This window comes from Phalangium opilio, unplaced genomic scaffold (assembly GCF_054372755.1).
Source record: "Phalangium opilio isolate 3A_F unplaced genomic scaffold, DU_Popi_V2 ptg000091l_1, whole genome shotgun sequence".
Classification (NCBI taxonomy): Eukaryota; Metazoa; Arthropoda; class Arachnida; order Opiliones; family Phalangiidae; genus Phalangium; species Phalangium opilio.
Window position 1 is genome coordinate 1,329,046 of NW_028324196.1, and position 23,422 is coordinate 1,352,467.

A 23,422-nucleotide genomic window follows, 5' to 3' on the forward strand; every position below is an offset into this window, starting at 1 on the left:
TATAAAAATAACTAGAAAAAATTTCAATATCTGATACTTCAGTCAATTGATAAACCTCACACATATCGTTTGTTTTTTCGGCCTTGGTCCAAACCAAGACGTTTTTATATAATATCTGTCGCTTCAGTCTTAATGTAATTAAATTTTGAGTAATTATGTTTTCTTTACCGCTTATTATTATGTCCAATTACGATGGTCAAAACATGCATCTAGCAGGGCCCGAACGTTGCACCTTCCGCGTGTTAGGCGGACGAGATAACCACTACACTACACATGCCTGGTAATACTGAGATTCCTAAGAGATCTAGCTTATTATTATGTCCAATCACAATGGTCAAAACATGTATCAACCAGGGCTCGAACCTGGGACCTTCCGAGTGTAAAGCGGACGTGATAACCACTACACCATAGATACTAGGTTAGTTTGAGTTTTCGAAGAGATCTAGCTTATTATTGTGTCCAATAACGATAATCAAGTCATGTATCTACCAGGGCTCGAACCTGGGACCTTCCGAGTGTAAAGCGGACGTGATAACCACTACACCATAGATACTAGGTTAGTTTGAGTTTTCGAAGAGCTCTAGCATTATTATTATGTCCAATCACGATGATCGAAACAAGTACTTCTGTAATTAACTAAAATTAACATACTTAGACTTAATTGTTTCTGATTAGACTAGCCGATCGCACACCCTGAATACTTAATTGTTAAATTAAGAATATTCCGAAAAGTAACTTCGCTCTAGTTTTTCAGTTAGAGGTGGTTAAATATCACGAAAAACCCCATGTTAATCTCCATAGGAAAATTGGTAAAAGCATGTGAATTTTGCTTTAACGTTACAAAAGAGTATCAAGTCATATCTACAAGGGCCTACCGGCCCTGTAGAATTTAATTCAATCAACTGATTTTACTCTTAATCGATCTATTCCCTCTAAATTTATTCAAAAAATGCATATCTCCGCTTTTTCAAGAACAATTCCATTTTCCGAAAACATTTTATCATGAAATTAATTATTTTGAAGGGATTTCGTATCGATGTTCCTTAACTTGTAAGCACCTTGACGGACATTGTTTTAAATGTTAGTGGCTTGAGAAATTTTCAAGTTTGCACCAAAAAATGTTTTTTCAACGGTTACAATTTGTTGAGAAGACTGATATTCGATATGATTAAGAGTAATTTATTTTGCTCGGACTAATAAAATAATGTCGTTTATCAAAATGTTTTCGGAAAATGGAATTGTTCTTGAAAAGCGGAGATATGCATTTTTTGAATAAATTTAGAGGGAATAGATCGATTAAGAGTAAAATCAGTTGATTGAATTAAATAGTGATTAAGGATTAAACTACTAAAAATACTTAAAGAAAAAATTCAATATCTGAAACTTCAGTCAATTGATAAACCTCACTCATATCGTTGGTTTTTTCGGTCTTGGTCCAAACAAAGACGTTTTTGTATAATATCTTTCACTTCAGTCTTAAGGCAGTAAGTAGTCAACTCTTAACAAGCTGTCTTAACTGCCAAGCGAAAACACTTTTTGTCATCTTTCCAGTAGTATTTTAAAGTGTAAAACCTAGGGTTATGAACATGTTTCTAGCATGAAACGAAGCAGACTATATCAAATGCCAAAACAGAGCTGGAAATCAGCTTTTTTATAATATTAAAGGACGAAAGACGCTATAAAGAGTATAATATTACACAGACTTACCCAAATTCAACTTAAGCCTTGGCCAAAACGAACGTCGAAAAATTACTTCAAACGACATTACAACCTCTATTAACTGTAATTATTTACCTGAATTACTTTTTTAGACGAAAATTGGACCTGATAAAAACAATTTTGGTTTTTAAGGGCGTTAAAGTTCATTATAAAATCCAAATAAAGGTGTTAAAGCTCGGATGAAATATCAAAAAATTAATTAGCGTTGCCTTACTGTCGTCTCCTATGAAATAAACTTTCTTACTGTCGTCTGCTATGAAATAGGGAATTCGAGGCATAATTAATTAGTTAAATTACAAAAATTAGATTTCATTTATTTAAAAACTAAACAGGTAAGTTTCTCATTTAGTAAATGCTTGTTAATTTGAAAGTATTCGGAAAACTAACTTCGCTGTAGTTTTTCCGTATCGCCTATGACAATTTCCCTAAAAAACCGGGTAAAATGTAATGCTTTTTCTATGGGACGCTAACCCTAAAAAGGTGATTTTTTCGTTTAGCATTACAAACGGGTATCAAGTCATATCTACAAGGGCCTACCGGCCCTGTAGAATTTTTATTTGCACAATTAGTGAAAAGTCTTGGGATTATTTTTATAAATGTCCCCTACTTAATTTGTGCAAAACATTGAGCGTGTCAAGGCCGCTTCACTCGCAAAAGCATTCTGATTTAATTTTAGAAAACATTTTACAATCTTGGTCCAGGAACCGTGCAAAGGGTTTTTTATAGCTAGAGAGCGTGGCCCAGGAGTTTACCAAGTGACCACCCATTTTTTTCGTGACGTGAAAGATGTTTTTCTTATCCGTGTGTCAAGGGTTTATCTCTGGACTTCAACTCTCTTGCTTTACAAAGTTTGTTTTGGAATTGACAAAAAAAAGATTAGATACGGTATTGACAAAAAACCTTTCTAGTAGTTTTATTTTTACAAGTGTTTTTTGTTAGAATTTAAACGTTAAGAGTTTTGAAATAGTAGTTTGATGATTAAGAATAAAATAAATAAAAAATACAAAGAAATATTTGAAATATTTCACATACCCAAAAACTTCGCATCGGTGCATATTCAAGACTACACTGAATCAGCACCCTTGCTACCGAATAGAGCATCTCCGATGATGCCTATTATGGTAACGGAGGCAGGGGTGCTTAAACTTCACAATAGACTTTGTCCGCACAAAATCCTGATGACATACCACTTGTAATATTAAAGAATTGCTCTGTAGCTCTAGCACCGGCACTAACCAAACTGTACCAACTATCATTAGACACGGGTACGGTTCCACTCGAATGGCAAACGGCTTATGTCGTCCCAATTTATAAATCAGGTAATAGGAAGGACACTACAATCTACCCATATATATCCCTCACAATTATATCTTTTAAATTACTGGAATGTATATTAACGACTTCAATATGAAAGTATCTTGACGAATATCAGCTCACATCACGTTTTCAACTTGGAACTAGCAGAAACCGTTCCATTGAAACACAACTTTTAACTTGAAATAAAAACTGGGCTTGAGCCCCGAATCAGTGCAAAATTGTAGATGTATTTGCTTTCCACTTCTTAAAGGCATTCGAAGACGGCGACTCTATGGCTGTGATATAGCTTTTAAAAACATAGCGAATACCACGTTAGTTCGTCCCCTCCTTGAGTATGGCTCCGCAATATGGGACCGTTATATTATTGGACTCTCGGACGAAATCGAGGTGGTTCAAAGCATGGCTGCCTTCATGTAAAATCACAATACGATCGTAACAGTTCTGTTTCTACGCTCATTTCACGCTTGAAGTAGCCCTCCCTAAAACTCTGCCTTCAAAAACGTACACTACAAATATCTCTCAGACATCGTATTTTCAACAAGACCAAGTCTTGTCTCACTAAGAGTTGTTCCAGCTCCTAGGCACTTAACGACGGCATATAGGAGGCAGACCCTACTAAGGCATCACTCCAGGACAAATGCCAGATTAAACTCTTTATTACCGCGCACTATTCGTGAATGGAATTCCTGCCGCATCCCAGAGACTTACCTTAGCTCACATATAGATACACTAAACTTTTTAAGCGACTGTGATCTTTTTATTTTATTTACATTTTATTTTTCTTATATTTATATTTCAATGTATATAGTTAGATCTTGGTATATATCTTGGCAATGTTATGCCTTTTGCCGACTAATAAATAGAAATAGAAATAATGTACCCCATAAACTCCTAAAAACTAAATTACGCATCTTTGGCTTAAACGCTGATTGAAAAGCAAACTTCGTTTAAAGAGTCTGACCCAATTTTATTTCTTTTCTTGTTTTTAACATCATTTACATTAGAAAATATTTTCTCTGCTTCTGCATTAGAATGCAAATGAATGCAGCTATATTAGCCAGTTTACTAAATTTGAGAAACGGTCACCTATTTTGCATATCTATGGCACCCAGGACATAAAACAAGCAAACCTTCCTAATATCATTAATAGCTTTTTTAAGCAAATTTTCACAAAATTCTCCCATGCAGTTCCAACGTAGATTTCATTTAAATAGTTGAAAAGGGTGTTGAATGTTAACTTCTAGCATTTTAATGATTCTGCGTTGGGAAAATTTTAGCTAAATTATGTATACAATTTGGTTGAGATATTGACCATTTTATGAATAAAATTTTTTTGACCGAAAAAGTGCGTTAAAGGAATTGAAAATATTTAAAACGCATTTAATATATAGCATGTAACACTTCTTAAACTCATTTCTCAGTTCTGAAAGTACATTTACAGCCTTTCAACATGTCTCCAAACACTGCTATTTACTTTCAAGAGCGGTACAGTTTTCCAATATTCGGCAGGCACATTGATGTAGTGTTAGCCAACGTGTAGCTGCTGGTTTTAAATGTTATTCTTTTCAACACTCTTGCATTTCACTTAATTTTACACCTCGGTTTGCCTAGCCACAAACATATGTGGCAATGTTTCTAAGAATGTATTCTAGTGAATGTAGATCTGATAAGTGGCAAATGCAATTTAGCAGGGTTGCGTTAGAAACATTCTGTTTAATACGCGAAAACATTAGCTGCGCTCACCAACTATCACATTGGCACCATATGATGCCACCCCTTAGAAAACTTCTATGGGAATGTTGAACTTTGGTAAACAAGCCTTTAACTTTTCATAAATCTCGGCTGAGCACTCCAAGGCATCCAAAACAGTTAATTCAGTTCACATTCTCCCTGTTGACGGTGAAACGTAATGGACTAATAAACACTTTAAATTTGATGATGAAATATCTGTGCTCGCAACCACCAGTATCAAGTATGGCACTTTGTAAAGATAGTTTATAGATTCTTCAGTTTCAACTTTGGTTACAATATTTTTTGTTATTCTGGTGCATTTGGTTGAATCAAAAAAGCTTCTTTTGAACGCGGCGTTAAGTGGTCAGTCGTTTTAAACGGTACATCATGTTCAGCAAAGAAACTGGCATACTTTATTTCTCATTTTTTTAATGTTTTCTAATGTTTTCTTCAACTGGTTCTTCTCACCTTGCTTTGAGAAAATATTTCACAAATAACTTTTCATATCTTTGATTCGGCACATGTGTTTATAACCAGAAGCATGTTGAAGAAGATCGCTTTTTCAAAACCAAGCATAACTTTACAAACAATAAAAACATTTCAATGGATTACCAGCAACAGGTTTAAACCAGCCGTTAAAATATCCTCATTGATTCACCGAAGACTAAATTTCCGAGGTGGATTTTGGGTTGTTCTTCTTCGATCAATTTTCTCCTTTCAAACTTTTTCTTTTTTGTGCAGATGCCATAACTAAAGTTCTATCACTAGAGGCTAAGAAATTGTAGAGAAAGTAGAGAAATATATCTTGTTGAATATTACTACTTATTATTAACAAGACGTAACATCATTAAAACGTTAAGCCTAAAAACCAAAGGCCTAAGGTACCTTTTGTACAAGAGACAGTGCGGAAAAAAGGTAGGGCTGTGCTAGCCTTGATTTTGATCGTGTTCGATTTAGATATGGATGATCGAAAAGTGCCAAAGTCGAATTCTGTAACTTTTTATTGACCAAATTTGTTCGATTCGAAATCGAAATCTGATGTAGATATCGAAATCAATTTCGACAGGGTATTCTCCGGTGAAATCGCTTTCGTTATCTATTTTGACCATTCACAGCACTCGATACCCGCCTTATTTGAGCAGACGACGTTTGAAGAGAGAACATTTCAACTTAGGTCTGTTTATTGTAGCAGAAATGGCAGCGATCAATTTAGCACGGATTGAGTTAATTTATCTGACGTTCGATATTGATAGAAGAAGAGATTTAAGAAGGCAGAGGGTCATTAGAGATCGCTCCAAAGCCTTTGAACTCTCGGGTATATAATTTAGGCGTGAATACAGGCTTGAGAAACATATAGTTTTGAAGTTGTGCAGGGAATTTTGGGGCCTATATCTAGGCAAAAAAGGTCAAATTTGCCGGTTGATTGCAAGGTTTGCTTTTTTAGATTCTAAATTTAAAAATATAGACTTAATATAATAGTTTTATTTTAGATTTAAATTGTTCTTCGTTTCTATGCTGTTGGCTCAAACCAACTATGTGTTGGACAAGATTTGTTTTTGGAAGTCAGTCAGTCGACTGTTTCTAGAATATTGACTAATGTCACTAATGCGATCGTTAATAATTTGACTGAAAAATCAATAAGATTTCCTTTATAAAGAGGCTGAAAGAATGGCTGTACAAATGAGGTAAGTTATTTTGCATAATTCATGGATTTGAAAGTTACTCTGTTTAGGCCACTCTCTTATTTACTTAAGTTTTCTTCTTTCTAAAGAAGGCCCTTTTCGATTTTATGTACAGTCGTGTCCAAAAAAAAACTTTCTCTCGCGCGACGGCTTGTTTAACAATTAGCTACACCAAAATCCGTTCTCACTGAGTACCCATTAAAAATGAATACGTATTAGGTTTAATACAAGTTGGGAAAACCAAAATATTACCTCTCCGAGTCAAGAGGTCTACTAGTACAAAGTTATTTACCTAGATATGGAATTATTTCTCTTTTTTGAAGTAAAAATTTACGAAATATTGAAGCAGTATTCCAAGCATAGCGAATATACAGTAAAGCAGACGACATTTTACATCCAATAAGGATAAATCTTGGACACATGGAAATCAGTCAATGGCAAAAAGAACAGGAAATGAAGCCTACGCTTCAGCTGTTTACTCTTTATTCTGATAGCTACATTCGCAACTGGTTTGCAGTGTAAACACTATCGTCTCGTCTCACCTCACCTCAACAATATACTTAGTTTGCCAACATGAGTGTTAACATAGATAATAAACACAAGGATCAGAAGGTCGGGGGAGAGCTTGCCGCGCTTTGTACAAACTGTGTAGGTTCTACTTCCGGAAACCAGCGCATGCGTACGGCGAGTCATGCACGAAAAACGAGCAGGCAGACCTCGTCTGCGCAGAAGCGGAAGTCAACTGCAGAAGTTTGGCGTGCGGCCCCCCCCCCGCACAAGCGCGGCAAAGAGAGATACACTACGGAAGGCATACCTTCCGATCCTTGTGTATACTATCTATAGTGTTAACGTTAAATAATACCAAAGCTAAATTGTAGCTAGACGCATTGATACTCAGTGCGCACTATAAAGAGAATAAAAACTCTGTAGCTTAGCCCTACTAATCTAATTGCCACCATGATCTTTTCTTCAATTATAAAATCTTAACCTGATTAACTAAGAGTGTATTTAACTTTCGGCTCACTCTGAACCGTTGATTTCTTTTCATTTCAGACACGAAAATCAAAACCCAAAGTTTACTTCACCTCTGGTCTCAATTATTTACTCTTTATTTCACTAAGCCTATTGCGGGTAATACTAGATATACCCGCCGGAGTCTAGATCTTAGCTTTCTTCGTGAAATCACTAAACCAAGGATTATTCTATATACAGATGTAGTATAGCTTAAGTAATATATAAACAGCCATTTCAAATAAAGATATTAAAATAAATTTTTGGATTATCAAAATGAAACAGAGCTTTAAAGCTACAAAAGTACTAAATGCATCACAATTACGAAAAATATTTCCACATATTCACTTTATATTATGGATAAAGGGAATATTATGGTTCTGTAGGATTTCTTTACACATCAAAACAACGCGAATGTGCCCAAAACTGGGAAACACAACCTATCATACTTACGATAGTTTCGCACTTACCAACCGTTACCTCTCTAACTGAGACAATGACACAACAAACTGAATTTGTTATTTATCCTAATTCAACTCCTCTACTCCGTCTCTATTAACATCAATGCTCGACCTATTTTAACTTTCTAGAGTTTCCATGATTAGTAATACAGTGGGCTAAATGCTTAAATACTCGCTCTATATTAACTATGAAATGTGTACAGTGTACCGACTTTATACGCAATCTCCATTACTCGTCCTATATAAACTTTGACTATATGGTTTTAGTTAGCACAGATTTTTCTTAAATAATTTAATAAATATAATTAATATTAAACATTTTCTTCGTTAGTTGTTCGCCTTATTGATCGTTACATCGTGTTGATAAAGAACAATTAAACATTCTTGAGAGACTTGACTAATATTGGCGTTTGAAATGAAGCATACGCCGGTTGCTTCGCCTCACTCAAATAGGTAGTATATAAGGGTGTCGAACTCCAGCTAAAAGCAAGAACAACCGCAATTGCGAAAACCTTTGGTGGTGATCCCACCTTAGGGAGGCTAGACGTTTCTCGTAACCCTAGCTGATCGCCGCGAAAGTCTTAAACCCAACGATGACGATGGAGTAGAAGCCAGGTGTGCAGACTGGTGTCCATGTGGGATGGACAAAAACAAAGACCAGAAGATGGTGGTGTTAGAAACCAGGTGTACAGACTGGTGTCCATGTGGGATGGACAAAAACAGAGACCAGAAGATGGTGGTGTTAGAAGCCAGGTGTACAGACTGGTGTCCATGTGGGATGGACAATAACAGAGACCAGAAGATGGTGGTGTTAGAAGCCAGTAAGTACAGACTGGTGTCCATGTGGGATGGACAAAAACAGAGACCAGAAGATGGTGGTGTTAGAAGCCAGTAAGTACAGACTGGTGCCTATGTGGGATAGACAAAAACAACGCCCAAAAGATAGTGGTGTTAGAAGCCAATGAATACAGATTGGTGTTCATGTGGAATGGACAATTGACTAGTCAGATGAAGTAATAGTGGTCAGTTGAATTGTGGATAGCCTCAAGTTTTGAATTTTCCGGGAACTGTGAATGCGGTCTGGAAATAGCGAACACATTTGCTTCGATTCGGAAACTGCGAACGCGGTCCCCTGGGGTGTAAGTCAATAACAACAGCCAGACAGACAGACAGACACACACGTCGAAATTAGAACCTCTCCACATAGGTCGTGAAAATAACAGAATTAATCTACTAAACCTAGGGTTATTCATACTGGAGGGGATTTGAACACCGCATAAAGGGTTAGTGTCACTAAGAATGTTTAATATCAAATATGACGTTAATGCCATGGAATCTCTAAACCGCTGTCACTGTATTACTTTGAAGATTTATCGAACGTTTTCACCGGAGGTGCCAGACAATTTTACCCTTTGGTGGCTCCAAAAAGCCAATCTATTTATGGCATCAAGACCAAAGTCACATTGAAGGTTACAGAATGAAAGCTCACTCAACCACGTTTATTTTGTCATTATGGGCCCCATGACAGGCTTCAATTGTTTACTATTCAGGCAACTATACTTCAACGCGAACCTTGTAGGGTATCAGGCCATAGAATGGGGGAACCATGGAATTTGTGGTTGATTTCATGGCACCTTCTTCCCCGAAATGCTCTTCTGTTTCGTTCGTGCATTGTGGCACTTAATGGGAGGGTGAAGAGGAAAAACCAAGTCATTCGTTTCATCCATTCTTTTACTAATTATAAGACCTATATGCATAGTTAATCATCCAGGAAATATCTCCGAGCTATTATAAAGATCAAAATAGTTTCACATTTCACTGTTAAACGCAGCGCCTCCAACCAAGCGAACAAAATACTCCTAGCATACTCTTTGTCGCGCGTTACGTTTTTGACATCCCGCGCATTGTTTATCACTTCTCGCGTTATAATTGCTCTCGAAAATAGCGCGTGCCACATGTGTTTGGTTCGCAGTAAGGCAGGGCGTGACAAGATATTATTGATGCGCAGCTATTTAACCATGAAATCTGAATCTACAACTTAGAATTTTGTAATAAGTCGGAGATATTTTCTGAACGGTTGACTATTTAGATTGGTCTTATAATTAATGGAAGATTCGATAAAAATGCACTTGATCTTCCTCTTTACCCTCCTGTTAACACCCTTGATCTGAAAGTTGGTGCGCTGGAAAGTTCAGAAGTATAACGAATTTGATTAGAATTTATGTCTTCACGATGACTAAGAAATTGGTGGCTCTATAATAATAGAGAGAGAGCACACCATATCTTGCAACGTCACGGGTCTCTATCTCTTACGTCGGTGTCATCCCCTCTACCGAGGGAGCACAGTACTCGCTCATGAAAACGCTCCACCAGTAGAGGGGTTGCACGACGGCGCTTGTTCTTTCCCTCCCTGGCCATTGCTGTCTCTCTATATGTCGTGTTAACAATACATTCTAGGTGTTCAGTTATGGCCTATAATTCAATCGCCTAAGAGATCTGTAACGGATTAGTTACCCTTCTTCAGTAATTCATATTATTGTCACGCATACCAGTTTATTTTATGTTTTTGCATATCAATTCAATTAAATTGAAAACCTTTTTTGTTTACCCCTTTAAAATATCATTTGAAATCTTGTTTACATCCATGGCTGGATTACCCCAAAAGAGCTGGTTACCCTTTGCGCGAGCCGGAACGAATGCCCTGTGTCAACCAGAACGACCCGCCACTCTTTTAAAGGCAAATTAAACCAGAACCTCCTGCGACCCCTGTAAACCGAATCGAATCACGAGCTCTCTGAGTGCCAGGTGAATACGAGCTCAGACAAATACTAAGAACAACATCACCTGACCCGGCTCAAACGATGAGAGGTTTTAAGAGGAAGAAAGGTTACCAGATAGGAGATTCTAGCAAAAGTAGATAGGGGGGAAAGTAAAGCACTTGGAAGATCCCCCGCGCCATGAAAACCTAGAAACCCCCTTTCCTCTCTCTCACAGTTCCTACCCCCTCGCGTAGGAGAGGCATTGCACATTGCCAGTGCCTATTTGCAACTGAAAAATAGTTCTGTAAACAGTTTTAAAAGGACTCCTACTAGCCAAGGCTTAACAAGATTGCATACGGATATACGGTAAAGCAACATCTGTGAGTGGATACGTTAAAATTAATAAATGATCTTTTTACACCGGACGATACTGGAAGTAGAATTAGAATATTTAACTGTATGAAAGGTAATGGATCCATGAATGAACTGTTAAATGATATGATTTGTGATCTTCTTAAGTCAAAACATGAAGAAGATAGTGGTGGTTATTCTGCATTTCTTTTTGCCTGGACTATTAAAGGATAAAAATCAGCGCCCCGAATTTTTAAACGATGTAACACTTGGTCGATTTGAATTTTCCTTTAGAGCAGACAATTTCACCGGCTACTGTCCCGGGGCGCTGCCGTCGCTATGAACTACCTCTCAAAAAAAAATCGATAAGGGGTTGGGGTGTTTTCTCAAACGTCATTGGCTAACTCGCATAGGGGGTAAGGGAGTAACCGTTTTAATTTAACAACGGAATTCTCACTCACACACATCACAACAACACATTATTGACGATCGTTTAAATGTTTTGTAGAAAACTAGAAACCCCGACTAAAAGCTAACTTCTTAGCCAAGGCTTAATTTACACCTTTCCGACATAAGCAGACGTGAGCCATTTTCGCTCCCAAAATCACAAGGTAAAAATAGTGCTAAAGCGGAAGTGGGTAAGTTAATGCGCGTGGGCGCTAAAAAATGGGGTAACTATTTCTTTGGGAGCTAAGCGGTGGATGAATCCGCTGAGCTTTACGGCGAAACTTTGTTTTTACGGGCTTTTATAACCAGTTTCGTACTTCGGGTTATTATGAACTCCTGCTGAAATTAACCAATTTTAGGGACTAATGCTGAAAGAGGAACTTTGCAATGGAAGGACACGATGCGAGAAATACCATGCGAAGATTTAAACGAATCCAATGAATTTAAAAAGTGCACAGACCAGGTTTACGATGTACCAATGGCAAAGTCATTTCTAGAGAGATTTCCGTGTTTATCCAAAATTCCAATAAGCCATACTTTCAAGTAATTTTGAATAAAAATAAACATTGGAACTATTTCTTACTCTGATGATAGTTGATGAACATTATTTCAGTTGAATTTAAAATTGTTTATCATTAGCCACATTCATATAGCAAATTCAAACAGATATTGCAGAAAGTCAGTAGGGATAGAGCAACCGACATGAGATTCACAATGACAATCAGCTAACAAAAATAAAGCCTCGCAAATCCATTATACCATAAGTTTGTAAGATATGTTCCATAAGTATGACACTTCCTGTTCTTCGTGATGCTACTGACAGACTTACAGCTCGAGCTAGTTCGAGAACGACACGCGAGTAATAACTTAATTCGACACTCGGTTTTGCAGTCCATCTTTGTATTTACTCTGTCCTTTCCTTTAACAGTGCCTCACCAGGCGTCGCTTTACGAAAATCTATGACGTATCACCTAAATCACTTCTGACAAGCACTCGGTAACCGGTGACAAACTTGTGGATCACATCTCATGAACTCATGATTATACGTAATTTTTCTTAGAAAAAAAGTTTCGTGAACATGCTGATATATTTTTTTAAAAATTTTGCAATGTTTTTAAATATTTACAGTCTTATTTTCATTTCCAACGAGGAATTTTTTCTCGCACCAATAATGTAAGGACTAAAAAGCTATGGTAAATACTTTGCTTTAAATTTCTAAAGCAAAAGAATTCCACTTAAAGGAAGGGTGAAGTAGAAAATCAAGTGATTTTTTTATCAATTCTTCTACTAATTACAAGACCATTCTGCATAGTGAAACATCCAGGAAATATCTCTGAATGATTATAAAATTCAAATTCGGTTCAGATTTTAAGGATAATTTTAAAGAAGGACCTCCGACCAATCGCCTAACGCCCTGCCTTTTTATTAAAGGAATACCGAACTGATTTAAAAATTATCTCAAATCTAAAGAAAACCTTACTTTTTTGAGAGTTTAAACTCTTCTGATTCCAAAAATATACTTAATAAATATTTAAATATGAGGGAAAACACAGAAAAAACACTTCGAAAACTTGAAATTTGGGGGCAAAAGCAAATTTGTGGAGAAGATTTTTGGCGGATTTTGGCGCTGAGACACTAACAGGCGTCACGTGAGCGACATCAAGAGAGAAAATTTCTCTTTACTACGTCATCAAACGAAACAAAATTTAGCTAAGCCTTTTCCAAACACAAAACTTTGATTGCAATTTTATAAATTTCTACGAAACCAAATACAAAAGTAAACATATCTTAATAAACTAGATTTTTCAAGGATTTTTTTCGTATTTTAAGTCTGTGGATGACGAAAATTATGGCAGTAACTCTTTAACAAAATTCTCGTGGCACGTTCCGTGTCAAATGAAATTTATCACGACATTTGATAAAATTTGCGCGCGACGTGACAATCGTGGCGCGAGAATTTTATTAATAAAATGGCAAGGCGTTACGCGATTAGTCGGAGGCCCTTCTTTAAAATTATCCTTAAAATCTGAACCTGATATGAATTTTAAAATCATTCGGATGTATTTCTTAAATGTTTGGCTATGCAGACTGGTTTTATAATTAGTAGAAGAATCGATAAAAATCACTTGATTTTATACTTCACCCTCTTTATTAATTATCGTACACTTATTATTTTCTAACTATTTAAGTGCTACTATAAATATTAAGATAACTTGGTAATAAGAGACACACAATATTTTTTTGACATAATGTCCCCTTTGCACAAAGTATCGCGAGAGTCTGAAAATGCAATTAGTGTGTAGCAATATTGAAATCTAACAAAGCAGCCAGGTTAGAAATGAGCTATTTTAGTTCATTTTCTTATAATGTGTGTATAAATATTGTCAATTAACCGAGCAATTAACCTAACTGTTTCTAATGCTCAAATGTTTAGTTGTTCTGTTTTTTTAGAGGTAGAAATAAGTAGTACATATATGCCGTTCCCAGAACAGGTACAGTGGAAGGCAGGGAGGATTGAGGATTGAGGATATGAGGATTGAGGATTGAGGATTGCAAGATGGCGGGTGAGAAAACGTATGCCTTTTTTGATTGACTCTCCCCTCTCTCAGACCTGCAAGTGGGCGTTTTTTGATTGACTCACCCCTCTCATCCCCGCACCTGCAAGGGGTGTTTTTGATTGACAGGTCAATGAAGCGTGTTCGATTCTCGGATGTAGAAGTACATACATTGGAGTATGAAGATAGAGTGAATTATGATTTAAGAAATTCAATTCAATTCAATTCAATTAATGTTTAATGTCTGCATAATAACATGCTTGCGCACTTTTTACAATTATACAGAGTAGTTATATTAGTTTTTATAATTTTCCTATGTTAGTCATTCAACAAAAACAAAAAGGTAAAATATCCAATTCTATAAATTTTCGTTATTTAGTAAAAGTTTTCATCGCTTTTTATTATTATTAAGTCATTAATGCAATTTTTAATTCTCTTTTGAATTTCTGTTGGTTATTTTCAAATATATCTAGACGGTCGGCAATTTTGTTATAATGTCTTTGGGCTCTGGTTACGGGGTTCAGATTTGAATTAGTTTTTATGTAAAAGATTTCTTTGCATCTTGTTTTTAGGTTTGGTACTCTAAAGTGTATATTTTCGAACAGTTCCATACAGTCAACGCGGTTGTGAACTATTTTATATAAAAATATAATTTCCATATATTTAATTCTATTTTCAATGGTAAGTATATTTAATTTCCTTAGAGTTTCTATGTAATCAAGCTGACCCTGTGCTGCAAAGTATATTTTAAATTGTTTAACAAACTTTCTTTGTATGCGTTCGAGTTTTGTTATATTATAATTAGCAGTGCCTCCCCATACGAGAGCGCAGTATTCTAGTTTTGGTCTTACGATTGCCGTATATAGTTGAGTGAATACCTTTGCACTTCTAAGTTCCCTTGAAATTCTAAGAATACCATATAATTTTCTAAGTCCCTCAGAAATCGTTATGTCTATGTGTTCCCGGAAATACAGTTTCTTATCTAGCCATGTGCCTAGGTCTTTAGTTAGATTTGACCTATTTATTATGGTGTTATCTATTCTGTACTCGAAAGTAATAGGGTTGACCTTTCTAGTAAAAGACGCCACTGTTGTTTTCAGGGCATTAAGATTCATTTCATTAAGCAGACCCCATTGGTTAATTCTATTCAATTCCTTTTGAAGTTCGATGCAATCTGATAGCTTTCCAACGTTTTTATAGGTTTTATTGTCGTCCGCGTAGGCTTTTATTTGTGCTTCTTTGGATCGTTTGTCATATAGGTCGTTAATGAAAATTGAGAATAGCAATGGGCCCAGAGAGAACCCCTGTGGAACGCCTCTTAATGATTTGTATCTACTCGCTGTAAGAACATTGTTTATCTTTATGATGTTCCATCTATTGGTTAGATAGCTTTCCATCCAACAAAGTAGCGGGCCGCCTAATCCGTGACTGGTCAACTTGGAAAGAAGAATCTTATGGTTCATACAATCAAAGGCCTTAGACAGATCCATAAATATGCAGTCCACTTGTTGCTGGTGTTCGATTAATGGAGCTGCGTACGTTAGTAGTGATGTTAAATTGGTAGCGGTTGATCTGGATTTACAAAAACCGTGTTGTTCTTTGGCAAGAATGGGTGAGAACCAGGCGCTTATGTATTTATGGATTATACTCTCAAAGAGTTTCGAAAAAACCGGTACCAGTGAAATCGGACGATAATTGTTTATGTCAACTTTAGGACCTTTTTTATGTATCGGTATTATGACTGAGGTTTTCCATGCTGCTGGATATGTTCCGTTTGATAGTGAGAGATTGAAAATATAGAGTAACAGTGGAGCAAACACGTCCTGACAGCCCTTGATTATAAATGCAGGTATTTCGTCTAATCCGGTTGATTTTTTATTTTTCAGCTTCCTGATGCCTTCTATGACGTCCTGAGTGGTGATTTGAAGTTGGCTAAAGGTTCCGTGGTTTGTGGCATTCGTTTCCTCAGGTAGGGGTTTATGTATTGTCGTTGTTCCTTTAGGGTTACTACCAATGGCTTTGAAATGTGTACAGAATATTTCCGCTAGTACTTTATTCGATGTTGCATATGTCCCGTCGTTTTTTGAGAGAATAAGGGCCTCCTTTTCTTTCGGTTTTAATCTATTATTAACGTATGTCCATAGTTTGTCTGGTTTTTCTTTCAGGTCGGCCACAACTAACGAGGTGAAATGTAGGCGGTCTATTTTTAGAAGTCTTTGAGATTCCCTTCTGTTATTTCTGTAGAACTCGAGATCTTCCGGTTTTTTGTGCGCTTATATTTTTTGTGGAAATATAGTTTTCTCCCTAGACATTGGCGTAACTCTTTCGAGAACCATAATGGGTATCTATGAATTATTTTGCCCGCTTTTGGTACATTTTGATTTATTACTTCCTGAACAGTTTCCTGCAGAATGTCTACTGCCTTGTCTGGTACTTTTGTTTGGAGTAAGTCTGTCCAGTCTCTGGTCCTGAGAGAGTTATATAGTTGTTTGTAATCACCTTTGCTATAATTACGCCGTTTTCGGTCATCTGAAAGGTTTTGTCTTATGTCTTCCCAGCTAAGCGATATTAGAAGAGGTGGGTGATAGACGTCGACGGGTAGCAGATGTGTATTGTCCATGGTAACGGATATATCGTCGATGTTGGTAAGTACTAAATCCAGAGTATTGCCGGATTGGTTCTTAAGTGTATTCTTCTGTTTCAGATTTAGTGCGCATGTGAGGTCAAAGAAAATTTCAGCTTTTGGTTTCACCATACTATTACAGTCATGGGAAGTTAGACGTTCCCAGTCAGCTCGCGGTAGGTTAAAGTCACCAAGGATTAGGTGTGTGCCGTCATAGAGTTGAAGTCGTTCACTTATTTTTTGGATGTAATGTCCGTACTCTTCGACCTTACAGTTTGGAGGGAAATAGTGATTACCAAGTAATATGTTTCGGCCTTTGGTCGTCATTATCTCAATCCAAACGCACTCGCTGGTGAGCTCTAGGTCAGATCTCCGTATGGCTTTAAGGAGTCGCTTTGCGATGATCATTGAACCTCCACCGCGGATACTATGTTCGGAGTTTTGTCGTCGGTCGGATCTAAATGCCACCATATTTTCTGGTATAAAATCAGCGTTAAAATGGGTTTCATTAAGATAGGTTTCTGTTAAACAGATGATGTCGGAGTCACAGTTGACTAGTGCTAGATGGAGGTCTTCTAGCTTGGTGCGGAGTCCTCTCACGTTTTGGTAGCGTATGTTTAGTGAGTGCTTGTGGTCATGCATTTTGGTCGTTTTTGCCATAATTATCCGAGACACTGTGGTAAGTAGTAAACCTCTTCCCTTTCCTTACTTCTCGTTTGTAGATAAGTCCTTACTCAGGCTATTGTCTCTGTTTATTGTGGCCGTGACTTTTGGTACGCTGCCATTTGGAGATGGCGGAGTGTCTATCCGTGTGGTTTCGTCCAGGACACTATCCCTAACCTCATCGTATTTGCGATTGTGCCTGAGCCATCCTCTGTAGACTGAGTAGACTGAGTTTTCTGGCCAAGATTCAGGGTTATCAAGTTTTTCAAACTCTGTGTCTCCCAGAGCCACGTGATAGGACGCGTAAGCAGGGGATCTGGTTTTTAGTCTAGTCACCACAACTGTTTGAAGAGTATGTTCTTTTGTAACCAGCTTTTGAAGTCTGTCGTTGATAGACTTGGATCTATACGAGAGACAAAGTAGGCCTTTTTCCTTATAATTTTTGTGTTTTCTGGTAGAAGCGCCCGGATTGTGGTTGAGTTGTTCTTTCCTACCCTGTGGGGCTTGACTTTATTGTGTTGCTTACTTTGATTTGTTTGTCGGCTTTTAGTATTGGAAAAAACTTTATCCCTTCTTCTTATACTGTCGTTCCCAGTATTATTCTGTACCATGTCACTATAGGTGCACATTGGTGATGTGTTCTCTATTGATCTATTTGCAATTTTGTTATAGCTTTCTGTCAGAATACTTAACTGGCCAGTGACTAGAGAGTTTTGTAGTTTTAGTTCGTTTAGCTCTTCGGTGATTGGAGTGAGGTCTATTGGGGACATCGATGCTGTAGTAATAGTGCTCGAGTTATGTAAAAGAATGTTAGTTTGAGTTTTCAAGTCCTTAATGTCGTTTTGTATGGATGCCATTACTTTGTCATGATTAATCTCCTGATGCGATTTTATTGTCTTTGTGTCAACTTTAAGAGACAAATTTTGACTTTTTATGTCCTCTAATTCTGATTTTACAGAGCCAATTTCATCTAATAACATATTCATCAAACTCTTAAGTTGATCAAACACTGACTTATTATCCCTAGATATTCCTTCCTCATTAAAGTATTCATTTAACATTTTTGGTAATTCGTTCGTGAGAGAGTCTATAATACTGTCAAGTTTATTTTTATTTGCTGTTTTAGGTTCCTTTTTCTTTATATGATGCTCAATGTCTCTAACCGCAGCGGACCGCTCTTCAATTTTATTTTCCTTTAGGGTTTTAGATTGGCTCAGCGGTATGTTGTTGGTTGATTGGCTAGGATTTGAAGTAAGAGATAATAGGGCATCTTCAGAATGGCTCTTTCTTTTGCAACCATGACAAAGATGTTTGGAATTAATTCCATTATATATTAAGGTGATTTCATCATCACTGATAAGATTTAAGCATTTGCTGTGGCTCTTCACTTTACATTCCTTGCAGGGAATTGCTTTCTGACTACCAAACACGCCTTCTTCACAAATTGGACATGGGTCTTTAGCGGCCGGCATAATAATATTTTCAGAATTGTGTTTTGAGGATATTGACAAGTACAGAGGATATGTTAATAGTAGTGTTAGTCTTCTGCTAGTACTTATTTAAAAATCCGGCAACTGCTCTTGTGTAAAGTAGAGAGTAATTTAGAATTAACTTATCTTCTTTATTTCTAGGTGCTGATTTTCTACTCTTCTTTTCCTATTTCCAGGTGTGGATCGTTCTCAGGACAGCGACGAAGCGCGACGTGGGTTTGCGGCGGTGGAATGGGCCTTGGTCACAGTTAGAGAATCTTTAACGCGTCCTTCGTTTCCAATCCTAACTTAACTTAATTTAATCTTCGTCCATTTATTATTTGTTACAACTCATTTAAAGTAGAATATAAATTAATAAAAATTAAAATTTATTGTCAACTTTACTAAGCCTTAGTCAGGTTGAGAACGTTTCACCGTCGAGCCGAGGCTTAACGGGAGCTAGAATCCGTGCGACTCACTCGTCCGAAAGTCAGATAATAATGTGATAAACAGTATTTTAATATGTTAATTAGATTAAAATTTGAACCATTAATTTCCCCGGTATTAATCAAATGGTTAAGGGGGTATGAAACTCCAGATGCCGTTGGGGGGGGGGATAAAGAATCCCCGTAAAAACCCAGCTCTACCGATTATTCTAGATCATTCCAGAAAATTTAAAATACCCCATAAAACCCAGGTTAACGTTGTTTAAGGCCATGACGTAAAATGTACAGTCAAAGTTGTGGATTGTTCGAGAATAATCTTTCCGAAAAAACCCACTGCGTAAACACCATTAATGTACAGTCAAAGCTAGGATGATGATCTTATTAAATAGTATAAATAGCCAGGACCCTGAGTTAAACCATCATCACAATCTCTCTAATGTCCGACGAGGAAGGAAGGACCATCCAACAAGTACAATGTAAGTATAATTTTTGTGGACTTGGTGTTTTTTAAAATTAAAGTTTGGATGTAAAACTTAGATTTCTTTCTTTTTCTATTTGACAGAATGTCTGCCGTAGTGCTATTTCCCTATCAGATGAAAAAGTAATTGAGGTTACCCCGAAGTTAGACGTACGACTAGGGTTCAAAGACAGTTCTACGGGACTCATACTTCACCAGTCTGATTTCCACGAGCTATACGCTAGGAAGGATGAAATATTCAAGTTCTTCGAAACCGACGACGCCCCGGAGACATCATGGTTCTTTACCGGTTCTGAAACGAAGCGTGTGGAGTTGCGAACATATCGAGACCGTAAGATTATAGACATCAGGGAACTATACCCTGGAACAGGTGCTATGTACGGCAAGTTCTTCCCAACAAAGAAGGGATTCGCCGTTGGACACTACCTTGCCAAAACGTTAATGGATACGTATAAAGACGTAGTCACATTTCTTAACGAGGCGTGTCGAGTACGTGTGTTATTAAAAAATTTTATTGTAGAACAATTGAAATCAAACATCCGTAAATGTTGTTACGGATGTAGTATTGATCACCCCTCTCAAACTCAACACGATTGTTTGAATGGGTGGGAAATGCGTGTTTCAATGAACTTTGACACCGCGATAAGTAATCTTGATTATGTTGAAATTTATAAGATATTTACCCTAAGCACTTTTTTAAGTGACGAATTTTGTAAGTCTATGATTGGTCAAATCGTATGTAATGCTAAAGAATATTTGTAAATAAAAACAACTTGATTCTTAAAAAGTGATTCATTCCTTAAAATGGACTTCTGCTTACAACACCTATTTAACGGTCTCATAGCCGGGGCGACACAATCGGGAAAATCATACTTTGTAGCTAACCTTATAAAGTATAAAGATATATGTATATCACCCTCTCCAGATAGGATAATATGGTGTTACACTGAATATCATCCGAAATTATTTAATTCGGTATTAGATCACACGCCTTCTGTAGAATTTCACGAAGGTATATTAAATGTGAATATATTAGACCCCAATATCAAGAATTTTTTTATACTTGATGATTTACTTTGTGAAATATCTAATAACAAAGATGTAACTAATTTGTTCATACGGGGCTCGCACCATAAAAACACATCTGTTTTTATTTTGATGCAAAATTTATATTACCCCGGGAAGGAAATTAGAACATTAAATTTAAACGCCCACTACTTGATAATATTCAAATCCCCCCCGAGATAAATCGGCTATATTTCATTTAGCCAAACAGATTTGTCCCACTAATAGTAAATACGTCATTGACGCGTTCCATCAGGCAATTGCTAGAGATTTTGGGTATTTATGGGTTGATTTAAAGCCAACGACGTCAGATGATCATAGACTACGGACGGGACTCATACCAGGCGAAGAAGCCGCAGTCTATATTCCAAAATGAAAAGAGTGCATACGCATCAACATTTCTTAAAGTATCTGACTACTTGTAATGCGTGTCAGAGAAAATACGCTATCAAGCACGCTAGTAATGACTCTTTCAAGGCCATAGTGGAATGTTGTATAAATGTCCTACGCGGCAACGTGAAGTTATCAGATGACCAGAAGAAACGATTGAAGAAGCACTGTCTAATGTTACGGAAGTTATCTAAACAAAGCACTGTAGCAAAACGAAAAAAGATCCTAATTCAAAAAGGTGAATTTTTACCTCTTTTGTTAGCACCCCTCTTATCACTTGTTAGCAGTGCTGCCGGTGCGGCTATAAGCAGAGCAATTAAAAATGGCTAGAAAGATGATATTGGTACCTGAAGAGGTTTACCGTCGATTAAACTCACAACCAAAAGTTGAACTTGGTGAAAATGTGGATACGAAGACTGTTTTGGTAGACAACAAATTGAACCAGACGCAAAAAGTTAACATGTACAATCATTTACTAACGAGTGCTATTAACAAAAGAAAAAAGAAGAAACCTGTTAAACAACTGAAAAAGAAAGATTGGTATTCTGAAATAGCCATGACAATAACAGATTCACACCTCAAACCAGCCATTGCCTTATACAAGTGGATTGATATCAACTCCAAGATTAACTGGTCTCCCAACGGGGAACTCATATACAGGGGGCAACCAATCGTCGGGTCGAATATTATGGATATTTTACACGAATCCGTTAAAGGTTATAAAAGTAAACCGAAACACACTGTCGTTGGAATAAATCAGTTTTACGAAATGTTAATAAAAGAAAATGTACCAAAAACTATCGTGAGAAACAAATTCCCCTTTGGAGGCTCTACGAGTGTTGTACCAAATACCTATCTCGATGTATCTAAAAGCGATTTACCGAGCATTGATTATTATCCCCCAACCCCGGATTCCTACTACGATAATGGTCTCCACACCTGGATAAACTTGAAATAAAGAATATATATCAATACCACGTTTCATTTCTTTCACAAATTACTTACACGTTATCATGGAAGGATGTAACGACCTTTCTCCCACAGGGCTTCTAGCCTCCCTGTCCGTTTCATTTTTAAATAATCCCAAAGTTATTACGGCGCTTTTGATATTATTTCTTATTATAATTATCGAGTTATCTGATTTCGCTTATTGGTATACTCAAAAAACCTTAAACTGCACGACTAATGGATAAACTAGAAGAAATATACTTCAATGAAAATGATCTGGGGAGCTTCGGAGGTGTACAAGGACTATATAGGGCTGCGAGAGAAAAGGGGATTAACGTTTCCTTAAATGATGTTATTGAGTTCCTACAACGTCAAGATACGTACACGCTACACAAACCCGCGAGGCACAACTTCAGAAGGAACAAGACTATTGTGTACGGTATAGATGAACAATGGCAACTTGATCTGGCAGACATGCAAAACATTAAGCGTCATAATGACGGATATAGATTTCTACTGTGCTGTATTGACGTATTCAGTAAATTTGCTTTCGCCGTCGCTATTAAAGACAAGAAAGGACCTACGATGGTTGCGGCGTTTAGATCCGTTTTAGAGTCTGGTAGAAAACCCAAGATTGTTCAGTCAGATCATGGGAATGAATTTCTAAATAAAGAACTGCAAAGTGAATTGAAACGTTTGGATATCAAGTTTTTCGCCACACACTCGGAAGTGAAATGCAGTATAGTTGAACGATTTAATCGAACCTTGAAGGAGCGAATGTACCGATATTTTACGCAAAACGACACCTACAAATACATTGACGTATTACCCGACTTATTGGAATCGTATAATAACAACTACCACAAATCAATTAAATGCAAACCCACTGAAGTGACAGAGCAAAATTCGAAAGAAATCTGATTAAATTTGTACGGAAAAGTAAACTTTTCGCCGCCAGTTTCATACCCCTTTGAAATTGATGATTTAGTTAGAATAAGCAAAAATAAAAGAACGTTTGAAAAAGGGTATTTGGCCAATTATACCGAAGAACTATTCAAAGTAACAGAACGAATCCCGAGAGATCCACCGGTATATAAACTGAAGGATTTGAACTCCGAGCTCATTTCCGGTGTGTTCTACAAAGAGGAAATACAGAGAGTTGGCAAGGACCTAGAAAACTGTAAATTTAAAATTGAAAAACTATTACGAAAACGTAAAAAACCTGACGGTACTAAAGAACTCCTCGTACGGTGGAGAGGGTATAGTTCCGAATTTGATTCCTGGGTGCAAGAAATCGACGTAAAATG

At 37.0% G+C, this 23,422-nt stretch overlaps 2 non-coding genes across 2 annotated transcripts; both read right to left on the bottom strand.

Moving 5' to 3' along the window:
- Positions 1–342: 342 nt before the first annotated feature.
- TRNAV-UAC (transfer RNA valine (anticodon UAC)) lies at positions 343–415 on the bottom strand. The gene has a single exon. It is a non-coding gene; the product is annotated as a tRNA-Val (tRNA).
- Positions 416–480: 65 nt separating this feature from the next.
- On the bottom strand, positions 481–553 carry TRNAV-UAC (transfer RNA valine (anticodon UAC)). The gene has a single exon. It is a non-coding gene; the product is annotated as a tRNA-Val (tRNA).
- Positions 554–23,422: the final 22,869 nt, after the last annotated feature.